At 38.5% G+C, this 17,015-nt stretch overlaps 1 pseudogene; it reads right to left on the bottom strand.

The window, feature by feature from the left end:
- The window catches only part of LOC139468289 (uncharacterized), a 187,658-nt pseudogene that overhangs the window by 18,428 nt on the left and 152,215 nt on the right, over nucleotides 1–17,015 (bottom strand).

Genomic DNA, 17,015 nt, shown 5'->3' with positions numbered 1-17,015 from the left:
GACCTGATATTCAGGAGATCTCTGCAACTGAATTGGAGTTGACCTGTATTTTGCCTTGTCTTCTGCCTGGGCAAAAGCATCACTCAGTATACTGGCAGTATCTGGAGATAGTTGCTCTTCACCAATCAGTCTGTTGTAATGGTCTTCTACTCTCCTTCGGTACGCATTCCTACGTTTCTGTTCTTCTCTGTCAAACAGCTTGGAGTAACTCTCAGTGCTTCCTGTCTCAACAGATGCAACATCATCTTTGCTCTGTAAATATAGAGTCTCTGGTCGAGGATTTCTTGGTGGCTCACTCAAATGGCTATTAACCTCATTTGAAATTGGCACTTGATGACTTTGTTGTCTATCAGCTTTGCTCCTGGAATCCTTTAGGACCCCTCTACTTTGACCAATCTTTGAAGAAAGATTTTCAATTCTTGATCCAGAAGCTTTCCAATCAGGTTGTTCATCTGAGCTTGGTTGGCAACTGGAAAGTTTTGAGGACATATATTCACTGTATGAGGGTTTCTCAAGCAACCGACCTTTGTATATAGTAGACAACTGTTCAAAATTTCTACGTCCCTCCTGTTGTGGCTGATAGTCATGATATTGGGGATAGCTAGTCACTGACTGGTAGCCACTGCTGGATGTACTTCTAGACACTACAGGTGTTTCTAACCTAGTTCTAGGGGCATCTCTGCTGCCTTTGAACTCAGTACTGTAGACAGGTTCATGCATCATCGCATCAGCACTGTGGGATGATGACACTTCCATTTTGGTATGTTTAAAGAATAGCTTGGTTGGGAAGGTCTTAAGAATTTCTTCTAGACATGTTCGTATACATGTTTGTAGACATGCATGGTTATTAGTAGATGGATAAGATCTTAGCCAGGGTTAGTATTCAGTCAGTTCATCCACCATGCAATAGGGACCTCCTCACATACAACTTGGAAATGCACACTGTAATATGAATTAGATCAACTTCAACTGTTTTGAAATTTCAATTATTTATTTTACAAAGGATTTCAAAATTCCAGACACATCATTAACATTATTGTTAAATTGAAATTTTACAATTTATATAAATATTATGGTTTGAATAATGTTAGATGTGGACAAGCTGAAAGATGACAATCATCAGTTAATCATGGCTGTATTGACTTTTCATGGTGAATGAAGCTGCTGGTTAATGAAACAAAAGACAGGAAGAAGTGACAGAAACAAAATATAAAATCCCTCCACTTGAAACAAACATAACATAAGCTTATTGGTCGGTTGCTTGAAATACCACAGTAACAGTAGACCAGGGAGGAGGAACTTTGGCGGGACACGACAACTACTTACATGAGAGGAGAAATGGTCCTGTGGTTGACCAAATCATATCCGAAGTTGACATTGGTGAGCCACAACGGGAAGGATTATACATCATGTGATTGAATAGAGTGAGGTGATACGAAACAACACAGCACGGATACCAGGATCAAGGCAAGACAAAGTCCATGGAGACGGGATATATCACACACTATGTGATAAGCTGTCTGTCAGTGTCATGTCCACACTGTCCAAGTATGTGATCCAGGCCAGTTTGATCGTGTCACAGTATAGCACTAGCTGGGTCTGACACTGCATACTTCATTCGAAGCTGAATGGCTGATGTGATGTGATGATGGGGTGATAATTGTGTGTAATGATATAATTGGTATGCATGGCATACGTTTCAATGTGTTATTGCTTGTTTGTTGGTATTCAGAATGTCATATGCATTGTTTTGTATGTCAGAGTTTCAGGTGAGTTCAGTTTGCTCCTGGTGTTATAATTAAAGAGGGACTATTCTCCACGGACTTCAGACATAGTTATCTGTGTCTTGGGTGAGACATTGTGTCTTTAATTTGGGACATTATTAACTGTTTAATTGATGATCTACATCATCAAACTTGCTCAGACTGCTATTCTGCTAGAGTCTAGTCCCCCTTTAAAAACATGTCATTAGCAAACTCACATTACACTTTCACTTCTTTACATGCACATTTTTTAATGAATCAAACCCACAATATTTCATTTCAGGATAATTAACAAAGAGTTTTTATTATTTACAATGCTGTATGAAGTTTTGACAAAAAGTCAACGTGTCAAAGTCATGTAAGAGATAGAGGAAAACAAAACCCAGAGTACAACAGCAAAACTGAAAACAAGACTGATATGAAACAGAAGAGTTCTTGAAGTGTACATAAACAACGAAACAAAATAAAAGCCAAAAATCAACAAAATCACCAGCAGCTTAACTTTAGATTGGTGAAATATTCTGCTCTAGTCATCGATCACATGCAAACTTGGATGCATCTGTCCAAATAAAGTTCAAATTGAACCTACTTATCAGACCTAAAAATTAACAGCTGTAATTTCTCATCCGGCTTTAACCACAAGAAATTTCTCATATGATCATCTATCTATGTCAGTTAAGTTAAGACTAGAGCAAAATACCCACATAACTGAATGATTCAAAGTTTTAACGAGGTAGAGCAAGGTTATAGAAATGAACTCACTTTTCGGTTTTTCAGGAGCTGGTTTTTGCAGCCCCTTGTAGGGAATTTCCCCACCCTGTTGAACCTTTTTATATACATCATCTGTGGGATCCCAGCTGTCATCCCCGTTGGTGATGTCAGGCACTGACGTCTGGCGCTTTCTACCCAAAGAACTGCAACAAACACAGGTAAACATTCAGACATTGTCAGAATACTATCAAAATGAAATTAACTATTTAGCTGTAATAGTCACATGCTGAAAAAGACATTTCTTATTTGATAGAACTGTTATACTTCATCTCTTACTAATCTCACATGTCTACCACCATGGCAAAACCCACAAGCATGGTATGGTTCTGACAAACCTAGAAACATAATCAGGATGAATGTGGGATTTGAATGATAAGAGGGTCCTGTTGTGCCTAAATTCTACAAAGCAAACAGCGGAGCCTTAGACGACTGGACCGCCTGACATTGTCACTCAAAACCCTGACATACTCAGAATCATCACTCATCATTAATGTAGCAAGGCAGACATCACATGAATAACAACAGTTTCAATTAGGTCAGAAAACATGATAAGATAATCGTGAAGGTTACATTATTTGGTGACATGGCTGATGCTATCTCATAAATTGACATATGATGATAGGATCAAGAATGCATACAAGACCTCACCTAATCAAGTCATTACTGAGTATTTATATTGCCCAAAAGCATAAGTGAAATTGACCATTCAACAACAATGTTTTCTGAATAAAAGTCACTTAAGATAGAGATTGATATATGTCACCAGTTAAAACAATAAATTCCCTTTTTTTCATGTGTTGGTTCAGTAAGTTTATGCCGCTCAATGACATATTGCCAGAGCTTAAAAGCTATACAACAGCTCAATTCCAAAGCCAATGTTAACAACAAATTATTAACAATCACATACTGATCAATTCATAATGAACACTATCCATTTAGAAAAGCCATGTGCAGCTCCACATGACATAACTGACTTCCCTAAGATTATTTTTTCCCTTGAACATGAAATACACCTGGCTGTGACAAGGTCACAAGAGCAGCTGCCCTGGTTAACAATAGGAAAAGGCTTTGTACTGAGATCAAACACCAGGTACCCCTCTGTCTGGTGGCCAAGAAGCTAGAGTTATTCCAACAAAGGATTATCACATCCTGTCAACAAAACTGTTTAATTATGTTTACACATGACATGAGAGAGGCTAAAGCAAGCAGTTTGTAAATGTGGGGTATAACAGGGTTATCACCTTTGTGCTTCATTATCCCTAATAGATACGGTGTATACTGACATAGGACCAGCATACAATACTAGCTTCTGCAGTAACCTCTCTATGTGCTCCTAAACCATGTGTTTCAAACTGGTCTACTTTATATACCCTAATCTATGAATAAAAGGATAGTTTTACTGCAATAGCTCACTGCTTATCAAAGCTCACAAAGCTGTATACCAGCACATGTCATTACTTACAGCTTTCCATGAGGTGCCCTTGTGGTAAACTTTAACATCCCCACACAAATTCAGGCAGCTTTACCGCCAACACAAACTCCATCCCCTCTCTCAAATCAAAACAAATATCATTTATGTCAATCATCTGTAAATGGCAAAGAAACTTTAAGTACAGGTGTTTCCGTTTTCTTTCCATAACCGCGCAACCATAAATCACCTGGCAGTATGACTTTGAATTTGATTCATTCATCCACACGGCTAAAATGAATATCTAAATGTAGGTCAGATGACAGGAAGAAAGCAGGACATAGAAACTACCGACAGAGTAATGAAAGCAGGTTACTTTAATCTATATGCAGCTAGTGGGCCTTGGTGGGGGAAAATAAGGATTATTACCTTTAAAAATACCCTTTGTTCAACCTGTCATGTATCTTGAATCAACAATTTTCAGAAATATGTAACCGGCATATAAAATTGAAGGAAGCTGTTTTCTATGGTAAATATTACACCTCATGTGTTGGCATTCAGACCAAATACTTTATGTCAAATCAAAGAGGAAGCTATCCTTTGAAAGATATGAAAGAGAGCTGCAGAGCATTTTAGCTGTATGGCACAGACATAGGCTTATAAAAGGTGCAACAACTGTTTCTGCATCAGGTGTTATGTGTTTTCACAGTGGTGTACAACAGTGTTCAGTATCAAAAGGAATTGAGTGATTGATGTAAAAAAAGCACTTAAACCAGCTCCATCCAGGGCCACACTCTGACGCACTATCTGTTGAAGGAACACAGTGTTGTGTTTGATATAACCCATCTGCACATCATGCACAAACTTTGCCAAACACTGATTGCATGGTATTCAACACATATTCAACTTGATGAATTTCTCACACAAGTTACATCTGATTACATCAATACGATCAGTCAATCAACCAATCAGTTCCTTACTGCAAAAGACATGTGTATTTAATATCAGTAAAATCCCAATCAAGTGATCATACATCACACTTGTTATCCTCATCTTGTCTCCAGTACTATGGTGAAAATTTAATTACTTGGCCAGGAAGCTGTCAATAAATTATCAGCTACTCACATTTTATAGCAGGTTCAAGAAGCAATGTGATCCCAAAGGACATGAGCTAAATCGATATCAAACATGATTTTATCATGAGAAAATGAGATGTCATTTATTTCCTGTCAATGTGATTATCAAGCTTTCAACTACATGAAGTTGTGATACTGTTTTTGCAAAGATTCAGTGACAATCTAGAGACACTGGAACAAAAGCAATGATACAAGTGAGCGAGTCAGATTCTGTGCCACTTTTAGCATGGTGGTGGGGGGTGGGGGTGGGGGAGAGAAAGAAATTACCTAGCCACATTGTACCATGTGGGGAATTGATCACAGTTCTTTGGCATGACCAGTCTCAATTTTAACCACTAGGCTACCTAACTGCCCCCACAATAATTCGAGAAAATGTTGAATATATTATCTTCAGTAGACACCTCAAATATAATACTTGATGTGAATAAAGGCAAAATTGCAGAAGCAACGTTAATCAATGATCACTCGCTAAAGTACACACCTTATTATCAGCCAGGTAGTGAGATGTATACATGTCTACCTCAATGACACCTCCTCATACCTCTCTCCTCATCACTTCTCCTCAGAGACACAGCATCAACTGCACTGATCTACCCAACTGAGCTGAGTGAAACACCAATCCCTATCACTAGGGACATAACCGTTATAATCTATAATTCATCCCCTATATAACCATACAGATTACCCCCAAGACATATCCCTTACCTGTACACCAATCACAGAATATTATCTTCATGTGTGATACGTCAGGTATACAACCTGTCTGTAATGCGTCAAGACATTAGTCTATTATTTATTACCCGAAAGTAGATGGTCGTATACACATGAGAAAGTAACTTTCATTGGAAGATCAATATACAATAACCTTGACCTTGCAATACTGTTCCAACATCGTGATGGGGTGGGATCGATATTTGAAAATCAATGAGCTATTGATAGGGACATTTGTCTCAAGCTGTTACACAAGTTCCTCTAGTCCACCTTTAGAAAGTATTACTCTCATATAACATTATAAGAGAATCCTTATACTGGCTGGGAATCGGAACACTAACAGATTTACCTGCACCAAACTCAATCTAGATGGACAAAACAGAATTCTCTCGCACATTTAGACACATTTTTCGCCAAACAGGAATGAAACTGGAACTTAAAACAGCTATCGGTGATGTGTTATCCACATATTATTTCATTTTCCTTATGTTGTGTGCTCTATTTCCCTTAAATATACTCTTTACATCTTGCCATGGTCTCCAGTACCTCATCCTTGCCGTACAAGTCGACCAATGTGTGACTTGCATGACATCATTCCCTATCAGCGTGTATCATAGCTCAGGCAGTCCAGACTCAGTTATTACCGACTGGCATGATATAAACTGGACTATTGCTGACAACAGAGTTTAACAGCATTTACTCACTTTAAGATCAGCTGCATCTTGAATCATTCATGTTCCTTCCTTTGGCCTCATGATTTGAGATTGACTGGGTTTGGTTTTACGCCGCGTTTAGCAATATTCCAGCAATGTCACGGTGGAGGACACCACAAATGGGCTTCACACATGGTACCCATGTCGGGAATCGAACCCGGGTCTTCAGCGTGATGAGGGAACACTTTAATCACTAGGCTAAGAACTAGGCTGATTTAAGAAGCATCAAGCACCCACTCATACTTGTATTGTCTGGTGATGATCTATCATCAACAATATTAATGTTTAGGTTAATTAAAATAACCAGATAATGTATAACCTGCTAACAAGTTTGTGACTTAGCAGAAGGAAACCTGTCACATTCATTGGTAATGAGTATAACAGATTGTATCAGCAGCCTGTATATAGCCCAATACCGGGCATGTTGTGAATAAGTATCAGAATACCACTGCATCATTGGCAGTGTAAGAAGTGCATGGGCCCTAGCCAGCTTGCTGGAAATGTCAGAGCTATTGATGGCTCAGCAGATCTGGTAATTACTGTTATTACCTGGACTTATTAAACACTGGCATGTATACAGCAGTGGATAGGGCTCTACACTGATTGGTCACTGGGATGCTAGGTACAAATTATAGGGAGTGAGGGAACTGGGATTAAGGTAGCCTTAAACAGTATTTGGGTTTCATCAAGGCATGTCATTTTGATGTGGTATACAGAGCATAACAAACTGCAATGGTATGTAGGATGAAGTACATGTTTAAAACAAATTACTCAAGCAAGAATTATGCTGAAGAAAGTCCAGATTAGCTTAGTTTCTTCAGTCTGTATCCCATCATTTACCACTGAACACTCTCAGTAAACATGGACCTTGGATCTGTAAGCCTACCAGTTCCACCTGACCTTCCCGATGACCAAGTTCCACAAAGGGTCTGCCTGTCAGACTACCAGTTCCACTAGACCCTCCCAGTGACCAAGTTCCACAAAGGGTCTGCCTGTTAGACTACCAGTTCCACTAGACCCTCCCAGTGACCAAGTTCCTCAAAGGGTCTGCCTGTCAGACTACCAGTACCTCTAGACCCTCCCAGTGACCAAGTTCCTCAAAGGGTCTGCCTGTCAGACTACCAGTATCTCGAGACCCTCCCAGTGATCAAGTTCCTCAAAGGGTCTGCCTGTCAGACTACCAGTACCTCTAGACCCTCCCAGTGATCAAGTTCCACAAAGGGTCTGCCTGTCAGACTACCAGTACCTTGAGACCCTCCCAGTGATCAAGTTCCTCAAAGGGTCTGCCTGTCAGACTACCAGTACCTCTAGACCCTCCCAGTGACCAAGTTCCACAAAGGGTCTGCCTGTTAGACTACCAGTTCCACTAGACCCTCCCAGTGACCAAGTTCCTCAAAGGGTCTGCCTTTCAGACTACCAGTACCTCTAGACCCTCCCAGTGACCAAGTTCCTCAAAGGGTCTGCCTGTCAGACTACCAGTATCTCGAGACCCTCCCAGTGACCAAGTTCCTCAAAGGGTCTGCCTGTCAGACTACCAGTACCTCTAGACCCTCCCAGTGATCAAGTTCCACAAAGGGTCTGCCTGTCAGACTACCAGTACCTTGAGACCCTCCCAGTGACCAAGTTCCTCAAAGGGTCTGCCTGTCAGACTCCAGTACCTCTAGACCCTCCCAGTGACCAAGTTCCACAAAGGGTCTGCCTGTCAGACTACCAATACCTCTAGACCCTTCCAGTGACCAAGTTCCTTAATGGGCCTGTCGATCAGACTGTCAGTAGCACTGGGCTCTCCCAGACTACCAGTACCATTGGACCCTCTCCCTGACCGAGTTAGTCAGTCAGACCATCAGTACCACTGAAAACCCTCCCAAACTCCAGTACCAATGACCCTCCTAATGATCCTGATTTGTCTTCGAGTACAACTGGATCTTTCCGGTCACCACTGTTTGTCAGACTACCAGTACTGCATGAAGTAGGTGGGAAAAAAAGTTACATCATCATAACAATATATTAACAGAGACAGTTGTTTGGCTGACTAAGCATGGTGTACTGGGTGATGCCAGCAAACTGGAACATGTGACTCAAACATACGAGGACTGCACAGCCTTGAACCTGGGTGTGTGCGCGAGATTACAACTTGGAACTTTGGCAACTGCTGACATATCTTTTTTGGTTCTAGAATCAACATGAAACTGTGTTTGTTTCTCCCAAAACATTTACTGACTGGTATGAGATGTGCTGGGCGAACAATTTGGTTTGAAAAAAAAAGGAAAATCTAATTAATTATGTTTCTTTTCCACAAAAAGTAACATTTATCGTATCCTTTAAAATGAAACACTCCCAAATTGATGCGACATAAAGAAAACTGTGTTTGCGAAAATAGTAAGCAGTCTTAGAAATTGGCACTGGTCCTACAGTCCTTACCAAACTGCCCAAAAGTTATCATAAGGACTAGTAGAAATTTACCATTGTTAAGAGTTTTGCCTTATAATTATTATCATTATAAGGACTAGTGGACTAAAACTGTTAGTTTCTATAGCTGGTAAACACATGATGCCCTACCTGTAGCACATGTGACTCACACAATTCGCTAACAAAGTAAGGCATTTTGTTATCATGAATGTAATGAGATCGGTTATACTATAATCAAATTTCCAGACATGAAGAAGTACTTGAGTTACTACGTCCTGTCAGTGTATCTGTCAATGTCACAATGTCCAGGATGTATACGGATAAAGAAAGTCACACATCACACACACCACAGCTTGATACACCCCAGGGTCAACACTATCTCACAACCTACCGCATGTCTGGCAGGTATGGAAATGCCAGGGGAAATCAGCATATATTAATATCTACCTCCCCAGTAGATGCAGGAGGCCTCTCAACCTTGCTTGATATGGGAACAGGTAGAATATAGGGCTGGGACGAGTCCAAATTTACTTCCTGGGTACCCATCCACCTATTACCCAATCCTACCTGGGTACCCACTGTAGGTCTAAAGAGATAAGTACAAAATGTCCGATTGGGAATAGTTTGACTGTAGCCCTGGACAAAATGTATTTAGATACATGTATCTAGTTGACTGAAGTTTTATCTTTATTCAAACATATAAAAGTCTGGGTGCATAGTCAGAAAGAAATGCGAACATTAGTGACTTGTAGTGTAACAATATATTGTTCAAGATCATTTTTGTCATTAAACAATATCACATGACCAACCACGGGTCTGGGCAGTCCTGTGGGTACCAAGGTCCTTCTCAGTACCCATCCGACCCGAGTACCCAAGTTACCCGTCCAAGCCCTTGTAGAATAGTCTCGGGTAATACCCTGAGTGACACAGCCATCATTTTGAATCGATGTGTGAAGGAGATTAACTTCCACTTTAAGTCAAAATATATATAATTCATTAATTCAAATCTGTACAATTGAATGGATAATTCATTTGATAAATGTTCTACAATGCCTTTGATAGAACACTTTCTATACTTAGAGAGGATATATTGAGATCTTGAATGTGTTAAGCGGTAATTTGTGTTAAAATGAATTATGATAAGTGTATGCGTCCCATGATTTATGTTGATATGAATTGATCAATCCATTCTCATGTAATATTCATATATCTGTACCTTCCAGTGATATATTCCTAATGCATATCCAGCCTTTCCACAACCAGTATCCTTCCTGTGTGTATGGGAGATATCAGTTGCCATGGTAACCTTCCCATTAATGAAATGTGAAACAATGTTATCCTGATTGTAAATCTGCTAGACAACACATTCTAGCCTCTACCTGAACCCAAACAAACACAACATGTCTCAGAAGAGTCATCCTTCTCTGAATCGCACCATTACTGCTGCACTGCCACAGAACATCAATCACAGCAAACACTGTTGTAACATGAAGCAATGCCAAAACTCATTTGTCAAATTCCCCTCGCAACACTTCAGCCAGTTTAGTGTTGCATGAATACAAGGTGATCGTAAGTCCCATACTTTAACATAGGCTTACGATCATCGTAGCGCTAAGATCGCTTTGAGGAACGGGGCCCAGTGCTCTATATAAGGAACTTGATTTAACTTGCACCAGGTGCATGTTGACATGAAAACTTAGTTGCACCAGACAAAATCAGGTTGCACCCTGGTCCCATAAATTTATCAAAGTTGAAACATAGGCCAGTCTGCTGCCAGTGTCAATAAAATAATGATGTACTGCTGTAAAACGTTACAGGAACGTGCACATAATCTCTAAGTGTCTACAGTTTGAGGCCATCCAGCCCAACAAAGCATGAAAAATTATGCATAACACTAGGATAAGTGATATATTATGGTAAATATAGCTCTGAGGTATTGTGTTCAATTTCGATGTTGTTAGAACAACTAAGAGTTATGTTTAGACTCGCACATAATGCATGTAGACAAATATTACGCTGCAATTTTTAATAAAAGGATGCACTGGTGCAAGTTTTATAAAGTTAAATCAAGCCCTGATATACCAAGCTAAGATTCTGAGGTAAACAAAAATACACTTGACTAAAATCCAATTCTTTATCATTGTTGGTCATACAAATGTAAGAGAGAATTGTTGCTCATACAAATGTAAGAGAGAATTGTTGCTCATACAAATGTAAGAGAGAATTGTTGCTCATACAAATGTAAGAGATCATTGTTGGTCATACAAATGTAAGAGATCATTGTTGGTCATACAAATGTAAGAGAGAATTGTTGCTCATACAAATGTAAGAGATCATTGTTGGTCATACAAATGTAAGAGATCATTGTTGGTCATACAAATGTAAGAGAGAATTGTTGCTCATACAAATGTAAGAGATCATTGTTGGTCATACAAATGTAAGAGATCATTGTTGGTCATACAAATGTAAGAGATCATTGTTGGTCATACAAATGTAAGAGATCATTGTTGGTCATACAAATGTAAGAGAGAATTGTTGCTCACACAAATGTAAGAGATCATTGTTGGTCATACAAATGTAAGAGATCATTGTTGGTCATAAAAATGTAAGAGATCATTGTTGGTCACACAAATGTAAGAGAGAATTGTTGGTCATACAAATGTAAGAGATCATTGTTGGTCATACAAATGTAAGAGATCATTGTTGGTCATACAAATGTAAGAGATCATTGTTGGTCATACAAATGTAAGAGATCATTGTTGGTCATACAAATGTAAGAGAGAATTGTTGCTCATACAAATGTAAGAGAGAATTGTTGCTCATACAAATGTAAGAGAGAATTGTTGCTCATACAAATGTAAGAGATCATTGTTGGTCATACAAATGTAAGAGATCATTGTTGATCACACAAATGTAAGAGATCATTGTTGGTCATACAAATGTAAGAGAGAATTGTTGATCATACAAATGTAAGAGATCATTGTTGGTCATACAAATGTAAGAGAGAATTGTTGCTCATACAAATGTAAGAGATCATTGTTGGTCATACAAATGTAAGAGATCATTGTTGGTCACACAAATGTAAGAGATCATTGTTGGTCATACAAATGTAAGAGATCATTGTTGGTCATACAAATGTAAGAGATCATTGTTGGTCATACAAATGTAAGAGATCATTGTTGGTCATACAAATGTAAGAGAGAATTGTTGCTCATACAAATGTAAGAGAGAATTGTTGCTCATACAAATGTAAGAGAGAATTGTTGCTCATACAAATGTAAGAGAGAATTGTTGCTCATACAAATGTAAGAGATCATTGTTGATCACACAAATGTAAGAGATCATTGTTGGTCATACAAATGTAAGAGAGAATTGTTGATCATACAAATGTAAGAGAGAATTGTTGCTCATACAAATGTAAGAGATCATTGTTGGTCATACAAATGTAAGAGATCATTGTTGGTCATACAAATGTAAGAGATCATTGTTGGTCATACAAATGTAAGAGATCATTGTTGCTCATACAAATGTAAGAGAGAATTGTTGCTCATACAAATGTAAGAGAGAATTGTTGCTCATACAAATGTAAGAGATCATTGTTGGTCATACAAATGTAAGAGAGAATTGTTGCTCATACAAACGTAAGAGAGAACTGAAGGGGTAGTCATCAGGGGAGAATGTAAGAGAGAATTGTTGGTCATACAAATGTAAGAGAGAATTGTTGCTCATACAAATGTAAGAGAGAATTGTTGCTCATACAAATGTAAGAGAGAATTGTTGCTCATACAAATGTAAGAGATCATTGTTGGTCATACAAATGTAAGAGATCATTGTTGGTCACACAAATGTAAGAGATCATTGTTGATCATACAAATGTAAGAGATCATTGTTGGTCATACAAATGTAAGAGATCATTGTTGGTCATACAAATGTAAGAGATCATTGTTGGTCATACAAATGTAAGAGATCATTGTTGGTCATACAAATGTAAGAGATCATTGTTGGTCATACAAATGTAAGAGATCATTGTTGGTCATACAAATGTAAGAGAGAATTGTTGATCATACAAATGTAAGAGATCATTGTTGATCACACAAATGTAAGAGAGAATTGTTGATCATACAAATGTAAGAGATCATTGTTGATCATACAAATGTAAGAGATCATTGTTGATCATACAAATGTAAGAGATCATTGTTGGTCATACAAATGTAAGAGAGAATTGTTGCTCATACAAATGTAAGAGATCATTGTTGGTCATACAAATGTAAGAGATCATTGTTGGTCATACAAATGTAAGAGATCATTGTTGGTCATACAAATGTAAGAGATCATTGTTGGTCATACAAATGTAAGAGAGAATTGTTGCTCATACAAATGTAAGAGATCATTGTTGGTCATATAAATGTAAGAGATCATTGTTGGTCACACAAATGTAAGAGATCATTGTTGGTCATATAAATGTAAGAGATCATTGTTGGTCATACAAATGTAAGAGATCATTGTTGGTCATACAAATGTAAGAGATCATTGTTGGTCATATAAATGTAAGAGATCATTGTTGGTCATACAAATGTAAGAGATCATTGTTGGTCACACAAATGTAAGAGATCATTGTCGGTCATACAAATGTAAGAGAGAATTGTTGCTCATACAAATGTAAGAGATCATTGTTGGTCATACAAATGTAAGAGAGAATTGTTGCTCATACAAATGTAAGAGATCATTGTTGGTCATACAAATGTAAGAGAGAATTGTTGCTCATACAAACGTAAGAGAGAACTGAAGGGGTAGTCATCAGGGGAGAATGTAAGAGAGAATTGTTGGTCATACAAATGTAAGAGAGAATTGTTGCTCATACAAATGTAAGAGAGAATTGTTGCTCATACAAATGTAAGAGAGAATTGTTGCTCATACAAATGTAAGAGATCATTGTTGGTCATACAAATGTAAGAGATCATTGTTGGTCACACAAATGTAAGAGATCATTGTTGATCATACAAATGTAAGAGATCATTGTTGGTCATACAAATGTAAGAGATCATTGTTGGTCATACAAATGTAAGAGATCATTGTTGGTCATACAAATGTAAGAGATCATTGTTGGTCATACAAATGTAAGAGATCATTGTTGGTCATACAAATGTAAGAGATCATTGTTGGTCATACAAATGTAAGAGAGAATTGTTGATCATACAAATGTAAGAGATCATTGTTGATCACACAAATGTAAGAGAGAATTGTTGATCATACAAATGTAAGAGATCATTGTTGATCATACAAATGTAAGAGATCATTGTTGATCATACAAATGTAAGAGATCATTGTTGGTCATACAAATGTAAGAGAGAATTGTTGCTCATACAAATGTTAGAGAGAATTGTTGCTCATACAAATGTAAGAGAGAATTGTTGATCATACAAATGTAAGAGATCATTGTTGATCATACAAATGTAAGAGAGAATTGTTGCTCATACAAATGTAAGAGAGAATTGTTGCTCACACAAATGTAAGAGATCATTGTCGGTCACACAAATGTAAGAGATCATTGTTGGTCATACAAATGTAAGAGATCATTGTTGGTCATACAAATGTAAGAGATCATTGTTGGTCATACAAATGTAAGAGAGAATTGTTGGTCATACAAATGTAAGAGAGAATTGTTGGTCATACAAATGTAAGAGATCATTGTTGGTCATATAAATGTAAGAGATCATTGTTGGTCATACAAATGTAAGAGATCATTGTTGGTCATACAAATGTAAGAGAGAATTGTTGGTCATACAAATGTAAGAGAGAATTGTTGGTCATACAAATGTAAGAGATCATTGTTGGTCATATAAATGTAAGAGATCATTGTTGGTCATACAAATGTAAGAGATCATTGTTGGTCATACAAATGTAAGAGATCATTGTTGGTCATACAAATGTAAGAGATCATTGTTGGTCATACAAATGTAAGAGATCATTGTTGGTCATACAAATGTAAGAGATCATTGTTGGTCATACAAATGTAAGAGAGAACTGAAGGGGTAGTCATCAGGGGAGAATGTAAGAGATCATTGTTGGTCATACAAATGTAAGAGAGAACTGAAGGGGTAGTCATCAGGGGAGAATGTAAGAGATCATTGTTGGTCATACAAATGTAAGAGAGAACTGAAGGGGTAGTCATCAGGGGAGAATGTAAGGCCATTAAAGACTGTGGTCAAGCTCCACCCAAATGTGCTAGACTTGGCCCCAACACACTAAAGGTCTTCATTATATTACTACCTTACAACCCCACACAGCAATGCTGCAAAAACCTCACCCACACTTAATGAACATAAAACATTAGTTACATATGTTTTCAGTTTGGTCTAATTCTTTTATTTACACAATGACACTGGCCGCACTGCAAGCTGTCAGTCACTGGAGGAATGGCCATTACATGTATTTACACTGGCCACTTCAGTCACTTGCCACAGCAAGCTACACAAATAAATCCCCCTCCGAATTCATGCACAGTAAATACATTCTTGAGAGCTTGTCAAAGCAAGGATTCAAATCTACCATCAGTTTCCTGATCCAGCATGTGGAAACTTTTATGACTCCTTGTGTTCTGCATGGCTCCTTGCAAAGGCAATAAACTATATGAAGTCAAATGTACAAAGCTGATGTCACTGATCTTCACACTTGAACACTATGATCATGTTCTATACAGATCATTATGAAACATCATAACCATATATATTTCAGTATCAATCAACAATCAGAGACTCTTGGTGTAACACCATTGTGAGTTGACAGCTAGAACACTGTCAACTTTGACTTTCTACAGACAAAAGGCATAAGGACATTTTCAGGACCTTTTGAGGTGAGGTGAAATGGGGTTTAACGTCACGTCCAAGATTATTGCACTTATATAGCAATGTGCATGCACGTGTGTGTGTGGCTGCTTGTACTAGTCCGGACTAATGCCGATTTATAGTGCTAGCACACTGAGATAACATGCCGAAGTTTAACATGAATACCCCACTCAGACAGAGCATACTGACTCCGAGCCGACCAGTCCTTGTTTTAGCCCCATAAAGCCGAGCGCCAGACAGCGTAACAACAAGTACCATCTTTTAACGTCTTTTGGTATGACGCGTCCAGGGACTGAACCCCAGACCTTCCGCTCTCCGGGCAGACGCTCTACCACTAGACCACGGAGGCGGTCTAGGACCTTTTGAAGAACAACCAGTCTGTCTCCAAGAACATGAGTGGCAGTGGGGTAGAATAGTTGCTGAAGGCCCAGGTTCGATTCCCCAGGTTCGATTCTCCACATGGGTACAATTTGTGAAGCCTATTTCTGGTGTGCCCCCGCCGTGATATTGCTTGAATATTGCTAAAAGCTGCCTAAAACCAACTCGCTCACTCCTAGAAAAAGCATCACAGCTGCACCCAAGTGTATCAACAAGTGTAGAACCTGTATTCAACAACCACATAACATGTTTGTTTTGCATATCGTCAAAAGATAACCATCACCAAGTTTTTCAAAGTTCATACAGAAAGCAAATGTGAGGCATTATCCTGAGCATCTGGGACACCTCCCTTCACTGGATCTATCCAGCATCTTACACACATGACACCAGAGAAGCAGTCTTGCAGAACACTATAATAGCTTGATCAAGTCTTGTCAAGAACCAAGATGGCCTTTGATGGCATAATGGAGCTGGATGGTGAATAAGATAAAGTTCAAACAACAAAAAGCTATCTAGATAGGAGCTTCTTTTGGTTCTTGTTCTGCCTCATCACACTTGACCCCTTTCACGCAAACCACATTCTTGTTATTTCAGACTGTGTATTCTTGTTTAAATCCTCACTTGACCTTACACCACTGGAGCAAGGGAAAGTGGTTTAATCAGGGTTAATACTATAGGCTTGATCATGAATCGTGGATACCCCTGATATGAATAAAGATGAACACTCAAAGTTGAGTATACATAACTATCATAATCTTTTTAAAAGGGGATTTGGTGGTCAGGCTCGCTGACTTTGTTGATGCATGTCATCGTATCCCAATTGCATGGATTAATGTTCATAATGTCAGTCACTGGATTGTCTGGTCCAGACTCGATTATTT

This window comes from Haliotis cracherodii, unplaced genomic scaffold (genome assembly GCF_022045235.1).
Source record: "Haliotis cracherodii isolate W230 unplaced genomic scaffold, xgHalCrac1.p SCAF_2, whole genome shotgun sequence".
In the NCBI taxonomy this organism is placed as follows: domain Eukaryota; kingdom Metazoa; phylum Mollusca; class Gastropoda; order Lepetellida; family Haliotidae; genus Haliotis; species Haliotis cracherodii.
The sequence above is the reverse complement of the archived record's forward strand: the minus strand, read 5'-3'. Positions and strand labels throughout refer to the sequence as shown.